Consider the following 11,361-nt stretch of genomic DNA (forward strand, 5'->3'; position numbering starts at 1 on the left):
ATGTGAGCTGAAGACTACGGGAGGCCAGTCTGAGACGGGTAGTTGGAGGAGACTCAGTTTCAGATGACAGTGCCAGCCCTGGATCGCAGGCATACCACACAACATCTCTGGAAATTTAGTCGTATCATTGGTAGAATGAAGAGCTTAGAGTAGGGCTTTTACTGTCCTTTAAGTTTTAACAATTGAATTGTCCTCCTCCATCTTAAACCCTTGACTCTAATAAACCATATGTATATTGAAATAAAGCTTATTAAATTCTCAGAAAAAAAGCTGAATACTTTAAGCCATATAATTTGGAAAATATCTTCATTAAATGATTTCAGTGTATAGTGTTTGGATGCTATGATTCATCATTTTTTTCACAGATTTAGTCTTCCAGATTTTTAAAAATGTATACTAACACACAATCATATGGCAGTCATGTAACGCCCTCTCCTGGCGAAAGATAAAAGCACACCCTTCCTCCCGACTACAGCATTATCCGGAAATTTACATGTTCTTAGTTCTTTTCTACACATTTACGTTGTAGTGCATCTTTCAACAATTTTAAATCTATTTATTCCTTATTAATTCTAAAAATGAATATGTTTTATTGATGATATTGGCATTCACCTGCCTTAGTTTAACAGACATAAGCAGCTTTTTTTTTTTTTTAATTTAATCTTGGAGCATAATCTATCTAGTTGGGATATTTTTACTGATAAAATTAATCAATTTTGGGGTGTCTGGGTGGCTCACTGGGTTAAAGCCTCTGCTTTCGGCTCAGGTCATGATCTCAGGGTCCTGGCATCGAGCCCCACATCGGGCTCTCTGCTCAGCAGGGAGGCTGCTTCTCTTGCTCTCTCTCTGCCTGCCTCTCTGCCTACTTGTGATCTCTGTCAAATAAATAAATAAAATCTTTCAAAAAAATCAATCAATTTACCAGATTCACATTTTTTTTTCCAGATTCACATTTTACATTGCACTCATAAAGGACAAAGTCATAGAGAAGTTCTAAAACAGCTTGGTATTGTTATAATTTATTTTTTCAATATGTTTGAGTTTCTGACTCCACATTTGTGTGGGAATTAGCTAAATGATTTGTGCTGCTCACTAACTGAGACAAACTGTACTGTGATACTATTTTCCCATTACTGTTCCTTACATTTTCCACCATCCTGAACAGTGATTATCAGCCCAGTATTAGGACCATGTCAGAATCACCTGGAGGTATGGTGGGAAGATTAAATTTTTTCTAATAATGAAATGTTAAATATTCTTCCAATATGTTGAGACACTTTGATAGCCTTATATTTAAGGTTAATGATTTATCACCCAAACCTGGACACTTTTGAGGGTGAAGAATTATTGGTAACAAACATATCAGTATACCAGTCTAAATGAGGGCTATTACAAGCAAAGCAGCAGTAGATCATGATATTTATATTACAAAAATGTATCAGCTGGAGTAATGGAAACCTGAGACTTATTCCTAAAATTCTGTTTTATTTCTATTCTCAGTGGACTTTCTCATCTTCCACTTACAAATTCTGTTTATAACAATTAAAAATTGTGTCAAACTTTATATTCTCCTTTAGAGACAGATGGCAGAGTTTCAAATCCTGCCAAATTACTTAATTATTCTGCATCTCAGTTTTCTTATCTGGTAGATGGGAATACAATAGTACTTACCTTACAGAGTTGTAACTTTTTTTTTTTTTTTTTTAAGAGAGAGAGAGAGAGAGTATGTGCATGCCTGCACGGGGCGGGAGGCAGAGGGAGAGGGAGAGAGAGAAAACCCTAAGCAGGCTCCATGCTCGATGTGAACCTGATATTGGTCTAAGTCCCACCACCCTAAGACCATGACCTGAGCCAAATTCAAGAGCTAGATGCTCAATCCACTGAACCACCTAGGCGCCTCTAGGGTTATAACAATTAATGAGTAAATATAGGGTTGTAACAATTAATGAGTAAATATATGAACATAGTAAACCCTATTATTAATAATAAAATTAGTAATTTCCACAAGTGAATGATAATGCATTTAAGCTTTTGTACAGTATGAGCATTTTAGAGGTTGTACATTTATTTCAGGAAAGCACTTGTAGTAGGCAGTCTCCAAGGCAGTGACCAGTGATCCCTGCTTCCTGGTGTTCAGGCTATAGTGTAACCCTTGCCCCTTGAATGTGGGTTGGACCTAGTGATTCATTTCTAATGAGGAAAAATAAATGTAAAAGTGATAGGATTTCACTTCTGAGATTAGGTCACAAAAAGGCTGTGACTTCCTTTTTACTCTTTTTTCCTTTCTTACTCTTTCTCTCTTGGATCCACTGCTCAAAGAGAAAAGCCAGATGCCATGTTGTGAGCAGTCATATGGAGAGACCCATGTGGTAAGGAAGTGTCTCTGGCCAAAGTCAGTAAGGACCTGAGGTCTGACAACACCCTTTTGGAGTAGCAAATGGTAGTTTAAAGATATTCAAAGAATCAAATTACAAGTAGTAGGAAAAATGTGATTCTTTAGTTTCTATACCAACAGTTTTAAAATAATCCATCTCTCTGTTCATGAAAAAAAAATCATTAGAATTTCCAAGTTAAAAATGCCTGTCTGTGCTTTGAAATAAAGACATATTATTACAGATAGAACCTTTATAGAAATTCTAGTATGGAAATGAAACTGAAAGCTTCATGTCAATTTTACCACTTGATGGAGCCCATAATGCCAGAGAACAATTCAAGAACCATCATGTTTATAAGGAAGCAATCTTTATGACAGATGTGAATAAAACGTATAATTCTAAGTCTTGGTTGGGATCATTCTAGCGATTACTTTCTCCTGTCATCAAGCAATTTCTATAACATGTCAAAGAGAAAACTGTATATAATAATCCCGAACTGTTAGGGGAGGAAAATTTGCTAATTTTTATTTTTAATAATCTAGAAAATTTAAAAAAGTTTATTCCCTGGAAAATACTTACTTGTGCTGGGAAAGATATAATGTAATAAAATGTAAAGATGAATATTAAATCTTCTAAATATCAATTGTTTAATATTATGAGAAGGAAATGTGAACCTTCTTGGAGAGCAAAGCTTATGAAAGATTCTTGAGCCCAGCAGTAGTAGAAGAAAACGGATTTTTTTTTTTTTCAAAGATGAAGGAAGATTCAAAAGGTGGAAGTGTTGGTTAGAGGCAAACATAATAGATTCATAGTCTCTATTCCTTATTAAAACTATTATGTTTGGGGGCGCCTGGGTGGCACAGTGGGTTGAGCCTCTGTCTTCGGCTCGGGTCCTGGGATCGAGCCCCGCATCGGGCTCTCTGCTCAGCGGGGAGCCTGCTTCCCCCTCTCTCTCTGCCTGCCTCTCTGCCTACTTGTGATCTCTCTCTCTCTCTGTCAAATAAATAAATAAAATCTTAAAAAAAAAAACAACAAACTATTATGTTTGGTAAACACAGGTCCCTTATCCCTTATCTAAAACTTTGGAGCCAACTGTGTTTTAGAATTCGAAATTTTTCAGATTAAAAAAACCTAAATATGGCTATTATTATTATTATATTATTATTATTATTAGTTATATCATATAGTACATAACATTTTCAGCAATGTCTAAGGTAGTGCCCTTAAATAAATATGTTGTCTCGGGCTACTTGCTATAAGAATCAGACTCTGTGACAGGTTCAGGGAAGATGTTATTTGGATATACTCTTGGGACCAAAACCTGGTGAAGAGAACTGAAGGAGGTAGGATTGGGCAGAGGGGAATGTTCCAACAAGAGCTTTAGGCAACCACATGGGAAGTTCTTGACTTGGTACAGTCCTTTAGAGTCGTCTCAAATTTGAGTGATGAGGATGAGTTTTCATACCCTTGTTTTGACCAATCATTGAATAGAGGCTGCTGCTGGAAAAAAGGATTTTAGGTGCTGTTATCTTTTTGTGATCAAAAAGGGCTGACACTTGGAGGCCTTCTTCTGGCAAACTTCCCAGCAGCTGAGAGAAGAAATCCTTCATTCCAATGGCATCACTCAGACCACCCTCGCCAAGGTTTCTGAGCCTTAGGTCACCAAGCACTTTTCAGAAAAAGGTTACTGAATTCTTCCATTAAACGCCAAAACTTGGTGAGGGGGCACCAAGAGGTATCCAAATGATTATCTGCATATTAAAAATATTGTTTCCTGTGCCCTTTGATTACTTCTACTAGTAAAAAGTGTCAATTACCCTTCCTGATATGCTAGCACTTGCATTCTGGTCACTTGCAAGAGAAGCATGGAATATTTAGGAGGCAATTATTAGCTTATAGTTAAACAGGGGTCTTGCTGTGTGTCTTGATGGAAAGATTCCCCTTTTGAGAGAAAAGCACCTGGGATGACAGGGATGAGAAGCACAAATTTGCCAAGTGAGTCACTGAGGATGATAGTAAGTGGAATTAATCCTGCTTCTACACTTTGGTTCCTGGACCAACATATTTTCCTTATTGAGGCACAGCATCATAAAAAGGTCTTTGAATTAAAGGGATACTGTCCTGGAGAAAATGGTATCACTGTAAAGTATCTCCTGTAAACTAGCTCTTTGCCTCTAGCAGGCTATTTCATTGCTCTATCTGGCCATCTTTCAATCTTTCAAATGACATGATATACAAGATGGCTGGTGGACCAGATTTACGGATCAGCTGCAAACCCCCTGTTCTATCAAATGGGTCCTTTGACTCAACCCAATATTATATGGTGAGAGATGATTTTTTTAAAAGATTTTATTTATTTATTTATTTGACAGAGGGAAAGAGATCACAAGTAGGCAGAGCAGCAGGCAGAGAGAGAGCAGGCTCTCTGCTGAGCAGAGAGCCAGATGCGGGGCTCGATCCCCTGGGATCATGACCTGAGCCAAAGGCAGAGGCTTAACCCACTGAGCCACCCAGGTGCCCCGAGAGATGATGTTTTATAGACCCTGGGACAGTGGTACTGGTTAGGGCTCCATCCCTAGGAAACACAACTCCATAGCCATAATATGTATTGATTCTTATCAAAATGAATTATTATTACTTTCAAGGTGGAAGAGATCCAATTTATTCAGCTGACCACCAAGTAGCTAGTTGATGCCATATAGAAGGCTCAGCTCTGGTCTCTGTTGCTGACAGGTTGGACATTCTAAGGCTTTGGAAAGTAGCAGCCCACATTATTGGCCCATGCATAACCTGTATCTCTGTTCTCCTGGATACTTTTCTTAGGTCTCCATTGTGTCAACATGGGGATGGTTGCTGACCAGAGGCTGGCTCATTTCAACTAGCCCATTCAGTTTTGTTGATCAGGGTGTTTATTGGCTCTTCCATGTTGTTGGACTGCTGGTGCCCAGTATGGTGTGATATGAAGATCCCCACGGTACAGGACTATTTTCATATGTCCATGTACAGGCCTCTACCCAGAACTCCTTAAAACTGATCTTTCATTTCATTTCTCTTTCCAGGCCCCTGATCAGTCAAGCCATTTATCATTGCCCATTATTCCATACATACACTAAGCTTGGGCCACATTTCTGTTTACATAAAGTAGATTACCACAGAACTATCTGAACCTCTGCTCAACGGGACGATTTTCCATCAACATTTTTTTTTTTAATGTGTTGTTTTCTTATCTTTGTAAAAATTTTTTATTTAAATTCAATTTTGTTAAAATACAGTGTATTACTAGTTTCGGGGTAGAATTTAGTGATTTATCAGTTGCATATAATACACACTGCTTATTATATTAAGTGCCCTCCTTAATGCCCATCTCTGAATTACCTCATCTCCCTCCACCCCACGACCTCCCATCCAGCAACTTTCAGTTTGTTTTTTATAGTTAAGAGTCTCTTATGGTTTGCCTCCCTCTCTGTTTTTATCTTATTTTTCCTTCTCTTCCCCTATGTTCCTCTGTTTTGTTTCTTAAATTCCAAATATGAGTGAAATCATATGGTTTTTGTCTGACTTATTTTCCTTGGCATAATACCCTCTACTTCTAACCACATCATTGCAAATGGTAAGAGTTCATTTTTTGTTAGCTGAGTAATATTCTATTATATGTATATTATTAATACATATATACATATATAACGGAATATATTATATATATATACATACACATACATATATACATATATATGTATGTATATTACCTCTTCTTTATCCATTCATCTGTCAAAGGACATCGGAGCTCTTTCTATAGTTTGGCTGTTGTGGGCATTGCTGCTATAAACATTGGGGTGTATGTACTCTTTTGAATCACTATTTTTGTACCCTTTGAATAAATACCTAGTAGTGCAATTGCTGGGTCATAGGGTAGCTCTACTTTCAACTTTTTGAGGAAGCTTCATACGGTTTTCCAGAGTGGCTGCACCAGTTTGCATTCTCACCAACAGTGTAAGAGGGTTCCCCTTTCTCTGCATCCTTGCCAACATCTGTTGTTTCCTGAGTTGTTAATTTTAGTCATTCTGACCAGTGTGAGGTGATATCTCATTGTGGTTTTGATTTGTATTTCTCTCATGTCAAGTGATGTTGAGCATTTTTTCATGTGTTTGTTAGCCATTTGTATGTCTTCTTTGGAGAAATGTTTTTTGGGTGTTGAGTTTGCTAAGTTGTTTTTTTTTTTTGTTTTTTTGTTTTGTTTTGTTTTGTTTTTTTTACAGATTTTGAATATTAGCCCTTTAATCTGATGTCATTTGTGAATATCTTCTTCCATTCTATAGGTTGCCTTTTAGTTTTGTTGATTGTTTCCTTTGCTGTGCAAAAGTTTTTTTATCGTGATGAAGTTCCAAGCGTTCGTTTTGGTTTTGTTTCCCTTGCCTTTGGAGACCAGTCTAGCAAGAAATTGCTAGACAAGGTTAAGGAGGTTGCTGCCTGTGTTCTCCTCTAGGATTTTGATGGATTCCTGTCTCACACTGAGGTCTTTCATCCCTTTTGAATTTGAATTTGAATTTGTTTTCGTGTATGGTGTAAGGAAACGGTCCAGTTTCATTCTTCTGCCTATGGCTGTCCAGTTTTCCCAACACCATTTGTTGAAGAGACTTCTTCGATTGGGTATTCTTTCCTGCTTTCCTGAAGATTAAGGGTCCATTTCTGGTTTTTCTATTCTATACTGTTGATCTGTGTGTCTGTTTTTGTGCTAGTACCATATTGTCTTGATGATTACAGCTTTGTAATACAGCTTGAAGTCCAGAATTGTGACGCCTCCAGCTTTGGTTTTCTTTTTCAACATTCTTTTGGCTACTAGGGATCTTTTCTGGTTCCACAGAAATTTTAGAATTATTTGTTCCATCTCTGTGAAAAATGCCGGTGGTGTTTTGATAGGTATTGCATTGAATATGTAGATTGCTTTGTGTGTAATATAGACATTTTAACAATTATTTGTTCTTCCAATCTATGAGCATAGACTGTTTTTCCATTTTTTGGTATCTTCCTCAATTTCTTTCATAAGTATTCTATACTCTTCAGAGTACAGATCTTTAATCTCTCTAGTTAGGTTAATTCCTAAATATCTTATGCCATCACTACTATCTTACCCTGGATGAGGATTTTATGCAGTTGTTATGCATATATAGTTCTCATCTATGTCCACATACCAAGTGGACCCATTTAAGAACCCAAACCTTTCCATCACTGGTTATAAGGCATCTCTGTTGCAGCCACAGATGTGAGCAGAGGAAGAGGCACTGGTACAACAGTGAAAGATGACTCGAGGGTCATTATGAGCAATTGCATGAACCAAGTTTCTGATGGTTAACCAATGCCACTGACCTCTGTTGTTTGGGGATCTTATTCATTTTCTATTGTTAATAGTGAGTTCAGTCTCCCTGTCCTCCCCTTTCCACAGAAGAGAGCCATCACCTAAATTCTTAGTAATGTTGGTGCTACTCTCACTAATGTCACCCTTACTGTGTTGGAAAATGATGTATCTTTGGGATCTTTAATTTATTGGCCTTATTAATAATAGTTAAAACCAGAACAGAGTAGAGATCCTAAAGTTAACCCATGCACATATGGTCAATTGATTTATGACAAAGGAATCAAGAACATACAATGGGGAAGGGCAGTTCCTTCAATAAAGGTATTGAAAAAACCTTACAGCCACATGCAAAGAAATGAAACTGGATCACTATCTTATGCTGTATTCAAAAATGAACTCAAGATGGATTAAAGATTTGAACTTAAAATCTGAAGCCATAAAAGTCCTAGAAGAAAACATAGGCAGTAAGCTCCTTAACATTGTAATTATGTGTGGTGATGAGGTTAACTACACTTACTGTGGTGATCAGTTTGCAATATGTACAAATATTAAAATGATTACCTTGTTCATCTGAAAATAATATAATGTTATATATCAATTTTGTCTCAATTAAAAGTATACAATGAGAACTATGCAAGAAGAAAAATAACTGTTGAATTTCAGAGATCTTTGTATTTTTGGAATTATGGATAAGGTGTTGTTAGGCAGAGAAATCCCTCTATGAGATTCCTATGACAACCTTTCATAAACAGGTTATCACATTCCTATGTCCAGAGAGAGCAATGTATCAGTTCTTTTTATTCTTCACAGTTCATGCCCATTCCCATTTGTCTAACAACATGTCTCTACCACAGACATCCTTCAAACTCCCTCAAGACCTTTTAATCTTTCTCTTTACAAGCCCTTGAGCAGTCAAACCATCTGCCATTGCCCATGATCCCAGATATGTACTTTTAGTTTAGATACAGTACTGGGTGACTCAGAAACATAGGGAAAGGGACAGAAGCAGATTGGATACCAGAGTCTGATGACACAGATGCAATCATTTAATTGCAACTACTCACCTATAACCCTGACCATCACGGGGCAGGAGCATTAATACACCATAGTAGGAAGTTGAAAATCTGAGAAAATCCTCTTTACCTAGTGGCTACTAGCTGACAACATAGCTATTGGTTAAATAATGAAACAGAAAAAAAACATAAGTGGTTATTTCAAAACACTCATCAAAGATGTAGTAGAAAAAAAATTTTAAGAAATTTTCAGTGTTCGTTTTGTAGATTGTTAGCTTAAACTCAATTTACTTGAAATCAAAACAAACTTTGAGACTCAAAGATAGAGCATTCCAATGTTTATATTTCTAGCACTGGTACAGATCCTACATTCAACCAATCCTTACCATTTTTTCCCTTAAAAATTGATTCATTCTGCTTTGTTTCTATTGCTGGCTTCTGACTGCAGACCCTTATTTCAGTTTTTGATTATGAATTAATGTCCTAATTGAGCTTTCCCTGTCTAAAGAAGCTGCCTACCACTGCCAGATTAGTTTTCCTTAAAAAATATTTTAACAGTTCAATTTTGACCCAAAATTACAAAAAACATAAATAGAAAGCTGCTCGTTAAATACCCTTAAACAGGTTTAAAAAGAAGGACCCAAATAGCAAGTTTATTTGCAACATATTTGCATGATTACTTTTTAAATTTGTTACTACAAAAGAGATGCTTGCAACTTATAAGCAAAAGGCTCCAAAGAAAAGTAGGAAAATATCACCAGTAGAAATTCACAAATGAAGAAATATAAACAGATAATGCACATGATAAAAAATTCTAAGTTGATAATAATGGAAATGTAAATTAAAATACAACTCACACCTTTCTGTGCTACCCAGAAAGGGGTCCATATGATATTCTGGGTTCCCATTATAATTAAAGGTAAATTTTCACAATATCTAGAGCCTTTGATATCCCACAAATGGAGGACAATGTCCTCAAATCTCTTGTAGCAGGACTCCACTTACATGCGCCAGACTTGACTTCCAAATGGAATAGTACATCTACAAAGGAAAAGAGAGCATCTATATCATAAACCTAAAGAGAACCTGGGAGAAGATTCTGCTGGCAGTTTGTACCATTGAAAATGCAGTTGGTATCAGTGCCATATCCTCTAGGAATACTGACTGGTGAGATGCACTGAAGTTTGCTGCGCCACTGAAGTCACTCCTATTGCTGGTCACTCCTAGAAACTTTGCCAACCAGATCCAGCCTTTGGGAGCTATGACTTGTAGTAGTTACTGATCCTGGGGCTCACCGGTAGCCTATCACAGAGGTGTGTTGTGTTAATCTGCCTACTGCTGCTCTCTGTGACACAGACTTTGCTCTGCACTATGTGGACATTGCCATCCCATGCAACAACAGGGGATTCATTCTGCAAGTCTGATATGGTAAATGATGGCCCAGGGAGCTCTGCGCATGCATGGCAGGATCTCCCTTGAACATCCATGGGAGGTAATGCATGATCTCTACTTACAGATATCCTGAAGAGAGTGAGAAGAACAGGCTGCTGCTGAAAAGCCTGTGACCAAGAAGGAATTTCAGGGTGAGTGGACTGCTCCAGCTCCCTAAATTTCCTGCTAACTCAACCTGAAATCTCAGACTGGTTTGAAGGTACAGAGGTTCCCTTTGTGCCTATCCAGTAGTTTCTTACTGAAGATTAGAGTGCTCAGCCTGTCATGGAAGACTGGTCTACAAGTCCTATTGCTCAGGCCACTGAATGAATAGGAATAGCCACTGAGATTTTAACCTCTTCTTCCATAGACTCTTAGACAGAAAATGGAAATAGGAGTAATGGAAAGTATTTTTTTAAAAGATTTTATTTATTTATTTATTTGAGAAAGAGAGTGAGCAAGAGAGAGAGAACGAGAGCAGGGGGAGGGGAGAGGGAGAAGCAGAATCCCCACTGAGCTGGGAGCCCAATATGGAGCTAGATCCTAGGACCCTGAGATCATAACCTGAGCAGAAGGCAGACTCTTAACCCACTGCGCCACCCAAGTGCCCCTGGAAAATAGTTTCTTAAAAAAGAAAATTCAGCTCATTATTAACTGGTTTTCATGTTGGTCAAGGTTACAAAGAATGATAATCAGTGAAGGAGTGAAAACAGATCCCCTCATGAACACTGCTGAATTGAATGTAAAGTAATGTCGATTTTCTAGAGAAAGATTCCATAATCTGTTCTTAAAACTGAAAAATATGATCTTTTATCTAGGATTTACACTTTTAGAAATTTATCCTAAGAAATAATTAGGCATTTTCCCAAGATTTAGCTATAAAAATGCTTGTCTCAAAACATTTATGCTGAAAAATGATATATGAAAAAAAAAAAGCAAATAAGCTGGTTTAAAAAGTTGTGTAATCTGCATGTGGTAAAATACTTTATGCAATCATCAAAATGATGTAATAGAATATATTGTAGGGAAATATATCCAAGTTAGAGTGTTAGGTAACAAAAGCAAGTTTTGGGTTTTTTTTAAGATTTTATTTATTTATTTTGACAGACAGAGATCACAAGTAGACAGAGAAGCAGGCAGAGGGAGGAAGGGAAGCAGGCTCCCTGCTGAGCAGAGAGCCAGATGCTGG

At 37.3% G+C, this 11,361-nt stretch overlaps 1 pseudogene; it reads left to right on the top strand.

Annotated features, from left to right (window-relative positions):
- The first annotated feature begins 9,679 nt into the window (after positions 1–9,679).
- LOC111156089 lies at positions 9,680–10,550 on the top strand (annotated as a pseudogene).
- Positions 10,551–11,361: the final 811 nt, after the last annotated feature.

This window comes from Enhydra lutris, unplaced genomic scaffold (genome assembly GCF_002288905.1).
Source record: "Enhydra lutris kenyoni isolate GAN:26980312 unplaced genomic scaffold, ASM228890v2 scaffoldscaffold3, whole genome shotgun sequence".
Classification (NCBI taxonomy): Eukaryota; Metazoa; Chordata; class Mammalia; order Carnivora; family Mustelidae; genus Enhydra; species Enhydra lutris.